This window comes from Micromys minutus (genome assembly GCF_963924665.1).
Source record: "Micromys minutus genome assembly, chromosome: X".
Taxonomy (NCBI): Eukaryota; Metazoa; Chordata; class Mammalia; order Rodentia; family Muridae; genus Micromys; species Micromys minutus.
Window position 1 is genome coordinate 79,350,307 of NC_137970.1, and position 7,767 is coordinate 79,358,073.

Consider the following 7,767-nt stretch of genomic DNA (forward strand, 5'->3'; position numbering starts at 1 on the left):
AACCAGACCTCAACTCCCAGAAATCTGTGCGGCAGACTGGAAGGCAATGAAATTGGAGCGTGGAACTCTGGGAAATGTAGTAACAGCTATATAATGATGGAAAGAGAAAGTAGGTATTGGGTGATGGATATATTGTAAATTAAGAATTTTTGGCCCAGGTTCAAGATAACATCCAAAATATAAAGCTCATAAACCTAGGATTCACCTTTGACTTCTTGACAGCAGTTCACAATTGTCTATAACCCCAGTTCTGCTCATCAAACTTGTTTCTGGAACACCAAGCGCACATGTACACACATGCGGGCAAAACATTCAGATGCAGAACATACACCCCCCCCCTTGTTTTAAGAAAAAAAGCTTCGTATACAAAAGTATTTGAAAGCATTGGTTTTAGGGATGCATGTAGCTCAATCTGTAGAGTGCTGGCTTGACATGCACAAAGCCCCCGTTTGATCCTCAACAGCACGCAAATGGGGAGTAGACTACATGTTCGGTTAGACACCGAGTTCAAACCCAGTCTGGACTACATCAGACTCAATTTCAAAAATAACAGCCACGGGGATAACAGCCAATGAAACGTTATGTTCTTAATGGCCCCAAGTGGAAATGCAAGTATCTCTAAAGCTAGGAAAAGGCATTAATTTATAAGATGAACATTTCAAGCTACTCATGTAATTACATAGTTTAAAGCAAGCCAGGTCTACATAGAGATTCTCTAAAAACATCAACAAAACCAAAACCAAAATATAAAACAAAGGAGGACTACTATTATTCCTCCAAACTATAGTGCAAGCAGAAAATTCTGAAACTCTGTCATATTTATGAGAAAACAAGAGAAATATAATTTCTAAATATAGTGTAGGATCCTGAAACAGGCAGAGGACACACAATAAAAACTAAGTAAATTATAAATAAACTACACTTTTTATTTAATGTTTCACTGGACATGAAAAACATACTGTTGTGTAAGATATGAACACTAAGAGAAACAGTGAAATAAATATATACATACATATATATATATATATATATATATATATATATATATATATATGAAGCTTTAATTTAAATCTAAAACCATGTTAGACTAAAACATGATTTTTGAGACCCATGGATTGTATCCTGGGTATTTTGTACTTTTTTGGCTAATATGCACTTATTAGTGAGTATATACCATGCATGTTCTTTTGGGTCTGAGTTACCTCACTCAGAATGATATTTTCTAGTTCCATCCATTTGCCTGCAAAACTCAGGGTGTCCTCTTTAAAAGCTGGATAGTATTCCGTTGTGTAAATGAACCACATTTTCTGTATCCATTCTTCTGTTGTGGGACGTCTGGGTTGTTTCCAGGTTCTGGCTATCACAGACAAGGCCACTATGATCATAGTGAAACACGTTTTGAAGGGTCTAAGTAAGGTTGTCTCAATCCCACTTGAGAGGGAAAAGAAAGCAATCAGAGGAAGAGGGAGGGAGGGAGCTGGGTGAGAAAGGAAATGGGGGGGAGGTGAACATGATCAGTTATTGGGTGGGGGGAAGGAACACGACTGAAGCCATGAGAGCCAGCAGAAAGAACAGAAACAAGCAACCTAGGGAAGTAGGAGGTGGTGGTGGGGCTTTCAGAAGGTACCAGAGACCTGGGAGGTGAGAGACTCCCAGGACTCAAAGGGAGGAACCTTAGATGAAATGCCCTACAGTGGGGAGAGGAAACCTGTAGAGTCACCTCTAGTAAAAAGACAGGGCATCAAGTGGAGAGACAGGGTTGCCATCCCCCAGTCAAAACTCTGACACAGAAGTGTTCTTGTCTGAAAGAACTGCAGGAACAAAAATGGAGAAGAGCCTGAGGAAAAGAAGATCCAGTGACAGGCCCAAAATAGGATCTCAAGGGGAGGGCCCAAGGACTGACAGTATTACTGAAGCTATGGAGCAGTGTTCAACAAAGAGGGGTTTATCATGACTGACCTCCAAAAGACCCAACAAACAGCTGAAAGAGTCATATGTAGATATTTGCACCCAACCAATGAACAGAAGTTGCTGATCCCTGTGGTTGAATTAGGGAAAAGCTGGAGGAAGCTGAGGAGGAGGGCCATCCTGTAAGAGGACCAGCAGTCCCAACTAACCTGGACCCCTGAGATCTCTCACACACTGGATCACCAACCAGGCAGCATACAGCAGCTGATATGAGGCCCCCAACACATATGCAGCAGAGGACTGCCTGGTCTGGGTTCAGTCAGAGAAGATGCACCTAACCCTCAAGAAACTGGAGGCTCCAGGGAGTGGAAAGGTCTGGTGGGGTGGGGGATGAAGGGGTGGGGGCATCCTTGTATCAGAGGGTGAACTGGGAGTGGAATAAAATCTGGACTATAAAAAAGAATTAAATTAAATCAAATTTTTAAAAACTTATGATTTTCTTTAAAAAGTACCCTAAATAGCATTTTTTTTCTTACTTAGAATGTTGGAAAGGATACCGAATGACAATCCATTTGTTTTGTTGACATTCTGGCAAAATGGGCACTCTCAATATTGCTGATAGGAGGATAAATTGGTACAACCTCTGGTAAGTGTAGTTTGATGTCACTATTGAAATTGAACACATCTACAAATAATATTTGCAACACAACAAATCCTTAATCTATGTTCATTACTGTTCAATTACTAGCAGAATACTGAAATGGGGAAAGGTAGAGCTTAATTATCCAAATAGTCAATGAAGTCTATGTAATGATGAAAAGGGGGTAAAGTCCTCTGTATTACAATTCTGAAAGTATACCTAGTAAAACATCAAATTTCAGAATAACACATAGCATGTTTGCATTTGTATGAAAGCTGAACTCTATATGGCCTACATTGCATGCAATATTTTTATAAGAACATATGATAGTGAGTGTCTCCAATTAACAGAATTCTATGGTTGAGGGACAAGAACAGGAGAAAAAATACAACTCCATATATATATATTGTCCCTATTGAATTTGTTGTGTTGAGACATGGTTTTGTATGTAGCTCAGACTGACCTTTGACTGCCTGAACCTCCCAAATATTGGAATTGCAGGTGTGTGCCAAAGATACCTTTATGCCCTTTGAATTTTTAACTGTATTACTGACTCACCTAATTGATTATTGTTTGAATTAAATAGAAATGTTCTTATATCAGGGGCCAGTTAAGAAAACATCTTGCAGACTTTGGAGTTCATACAACTTGGGTTTAGATTTCAGTTCTCAGTTACTGACAATGTAGTGTAATCGTGTTTTGCATTGATCTGGATGTTAAGATTTTGTTTTGGTAAGTTTATGGACAATGAGTTTCAGTACATTTCTTTAACTAGTTTAAATCAGCTTTCTTGTGTAAAATAAGGATACTCAGTTCTCAACCAGTCACTACCTCCTGAGGTTATGACAGACATCCTGCATATCAAATATTTACATTACAGGTCATAACAGTAGCACATTTCAGGTATGAAGTAGCAAAGAAAATATAATTTTATGTGTGACCCTCCCTGCCTCTGGGGATCTTTGGCCAATAGCAGTCCACAAGGTCAAAGGAAACAGAGACAATGGACTGAGGGTTTGGAAGTCCTGTGGGTACCTATGAAAATGACATATGGACCAGCCTTGTGGGATGGGGAGAGGTGCAGATCAACTTTATTTGGTGTGATTCAAAACTTTTTATAGTTTGGGGAACAGGGTAAGAGTATCTCGGAAGGTCAAAGGACACTGGGTGTTAAGGTAGCAAGATGCCTCATTAGCATGGGGAAGCGCTTCTGGAAACTCATGTGCTAGGTATTTGGATTCTTATCAGGAAAAAGGAAGTTAAACTCCTAATCTTAACTCAGGCCACCTGACTTTCTACCGGTAGAGGCAAGGGGTGGGGTGGGGACAAGGTCAGACAAGAGGAAGCCCTGCGGAAGAAGGGAATCCTCCTCATAGAGCCTAGCTCAGAAGGATATTCAGTCATCGTAGATTTCAACCTTAATTAGCAGGGTTTTCTCACATTCTTGGTTGAGAGTCAACACAACCTGGGGAATTGTGTTAAAGGGTCACCGAATTTAGAAGGTTGAGAACCACAGTGTCAGAAGAATAGGAAACAGTTAAGCTATACATTTTTAAAGCTTTTCCATGACAAAGGTACTTAAATAGTCCAAGGGTATCCAGTAAGTGCAGACTTGTTCAAACTCCTTGATAAACTCCTGTTCAATTCAGCAAAAGACCAAAGAGCAGTTACTGGAACAAAATGAAAGCTTTATAACTTTGTACTTTCCGAGAGCTTCTAGTCTAGTAGATTGCAAACCTCACGACACAGATTAATGTTATGTGCAATCTACCAAATGCAAATGTGAGGGCCATAGAAGCACACTAGTAAATAAATGCAAACACACGCTGCTTTGTAGTTCTGATGTAGAATAAAGATTGGGTTTAAGTAGAAACAAACTGTGGGCCACATCAGTCTGTGCGTTCGACATATTTTTAAAGAGGTGGGGCTTGACACGGATGCTCAGCCAAGCTGTATGCCTGACAAATCTGTGAATAGGGAAATAGAACACATATCAAGTTTGATAGTGTGCTTGACTTCTTGGCAGGATGGAGCATTTTATCATCATGGTAGATTTGTCTAGTTCTAATAAAAACAGTCTAGTGATAGTGGAGTGATACACACACCACATAACAATCTCCTAGGTGGGATGGCTGGAGAGTAGCTGGCTGTGGAATTGCAGTGGAAAGCAAGGTTGTGAAAAGCATTCTGTGTATCTGTATAGACTGCAGACACTCCAAGTGGTAGGTACAAAGGGATGTCTGGAAAACTTCACTGGAAGGAATGTCATTGTACTTCTAGCTGCACCAAGCTGAGGTGTACTACCTAGTACATTTTCACAACATCCCTTTTCCCATTTTAAAAGCACATCAGATAGTCTGTAAAAGGCTTTAAGACCGTTGGTATTATATACCCTATCATGAGCTAATTTGAAAAATCCACCTGTCAAATTTATGACAAATTGAAAAGTAAATCAATCTACCAGTAAAGGTTTTATGCCAATTTTGATGGTTTGTATATGCTCTGCCCAGAGAGTGGCGTGATTAAAAGTAGGTGTGTCACTGTGGGTGTGAACTATAAGACCCTCATCCTAGCTGCCTAGAAGTCAGTCTTCCACTAGCAGCCTTCAGATGAAGATGTAGAACTCTCAGTGATGCCTACTATTCGCCTGCCAAGATGCTGCCATATTCCCGCCTTGATGATAACAGTCTGAACCTCTGAACCTGTAAGCCAGCTCCAATTAAATGTTGTCCTTTTTAAGATTTGACTTAGTCATGGTGTCTGTTCACAGCAGTAAAACCCTAACACACCAATCTATAAGATCAGTTTAATTGAGCCAAAAGTTTCTCTTTAACAAATAAAACGTTATTCGCGGTGTTTCCTAAGGTGTTTGCTGTATACTTCTAATGAATACATTAGGAAGCTATTTTAATTCTGCCATATGGAAAATGCTTTTTAGTTGTTTTATTTAAATTCCAGCTGTTGTCCCCCCCCATCCCCCTCACACAGTTCCTCATCCCATTCCCCCTCCCTCTTGCCTTTGAGATGGTGCTCCTCCTCCCAGACCTCGCCCATACCTGGTGCCTCAAGTTTCTACAGGATTAGGTACATCCGGTCACACTGAGGCCAAACCAGGCAGTCCTCTGTTATATATGTGTGTGCCAGGGGCCTTGGATGGCTGGTAGATGGCTCAGTCTCTGGGAGCTCCCGGAGGTCCGGGTTAGTTGAGACTGATGAAAAATATTTTTAAAAAATATCAAAATCTTCTCTTGAATTTACTGAACATCTAATATTAAAAGAAAAAAAAACTTGTTTGTGGCTTTCAAATTTCTTCTTAAAGGAGAAAAATGGCTATGTATTGAGAAAAGGCCATGACATTAGAAATTTAAGAACTTCCCTTCAGTAATATTTAAGCTAGGTAACAAGGGTTGTGTTAGAATTATTAGCAAAATAGATTCTTTCTGATCTTTAAAATTAACATTGGTTTGAGCAATGTCATGTCTTTTAGACAAGTTCGAACCAGAATCCAACCGTCTTTAGGGGCTATTTCGTGTAAGGCTCTAAATTCCCACACAGTACAGAGGCTTACTAGATTAATCTGGGAGCCACTGGCCACTTTTATGGTCTGAGGGTCAAAATACTACACATTCCAGTATAGATACTTCAAAAGGACAGAGTAAACAGGACTTTAGCTTCCTCTTTATCAAGAAAAGTTGTAAAACACCCTCTGCTAGCATTCAAAAACTTTAGAGACTTGAAAAAAGTTTTAGTCTCGCAAAACGGTTGGCAAAACCCAATGTTGCTCAGGATGATTCTCTCCAGTGAATTCGATAAAAAGAAGTTTAAAACTAAAAATTCATATAAAACATTATATTGTCTTCAGTGAATGTGGAACCTCACTTACATGTGGGCAATTATACGAGAATTTTATCAGAAACAAAATAAGGACTTTTGTCCTCACCTAGGGTATACTGGTAATAATATTGAACCCTAAAAATTAGAGATTACTCAAGATTCTACTCCAAAACCATGTTTACCTTCAAGAGTCTACAAGATCTAATAGTCTGTGATCTTCTCTCTCATAACTGCCCCCCACACACACTTCAGTACTAAAGACTGAAGCTTGTGCATGCTAGGACTGCACTCTATCACAAAACTGCAGGTTGCCATTGTTTCATTCTTTGAGACAAGGTCTTTAGTTGAATTCAAGCTGGCTTTTAATCTATGATCCCTCTGCCTCAGCCTTCCAGGTGGCTGAGATTATAGGCCTGTGATCTCAGGTCGAGTTCACATTGTATAATTTTGAATGCTGACAAGAACCTTACTGACTTGGCTCTCTATTTCATGGCAACATTTGCATAGGAGGTGAATGCATTAAGTTCTACTTATTTATTCTACTATTTATTCTACTCATAAAACTTACTACTACTGGTAGTCCTTTAAAAATTTGTTTCTGTAACATGAACCCTTCAATGTTTATGAGTGATATGGAGAACAAAAGCTCAGTTCAGTCACTTCAAGTCTTTTAATCAGTTTATTTTCATTTTTAGGACGTCATATGATTAGTGACTTGGATGAAACACAAGAGATGAAGATGTTTTAGAGCTAAGAAGGCGGCTTTTTTATTCTTTAAAGACAAAAAAGCTAGATCATATGCTAAAACAAAACAAATGGTAAAAGTCATCAGGACACCTAGGTATGGTGGCACTTGGAAAACTGAGGCAGGAGGATTGTAAGTTCCAAGGCAGCATAGGCTACAGTGAGATCTTGATTTAAAAACAAAAGCGCTGAGGTATTTGTCTATTGTCAAAAGTAAGTAGATCACTGGACCTTACCCATGCAGTGCTGGGTATATTATCCAAGAGTGTGGCACAGGGTTTGATCTCTAGTACCATAAGGAAAATAAAAGCCTTAATTAAATCTCTAATCCATAAAACCATGTTACCATCTGTGAGTTCCTGAAAGACACTTGCTGTAATTTATAATACACTTCCTTTTCATTGCCCATATTACCCTTAACAGGTAAAATTATATCTCAGAGTGGATAGTAAATTCCATTGAGACTTTACAGGATCCAGCACTTTCTGGGAATGGCCACAAACACCCAGTAAAGACTGGGTGACATGTGCATTTTGGCAAACAACTGCCCACAATTAAGCTGCAGTAAGAAGCTGGTGTGTATTAGTGTAGAATCGGAGTAAGGTAAGGATTACATACACAAAATCAAGGGGGTTACTTAA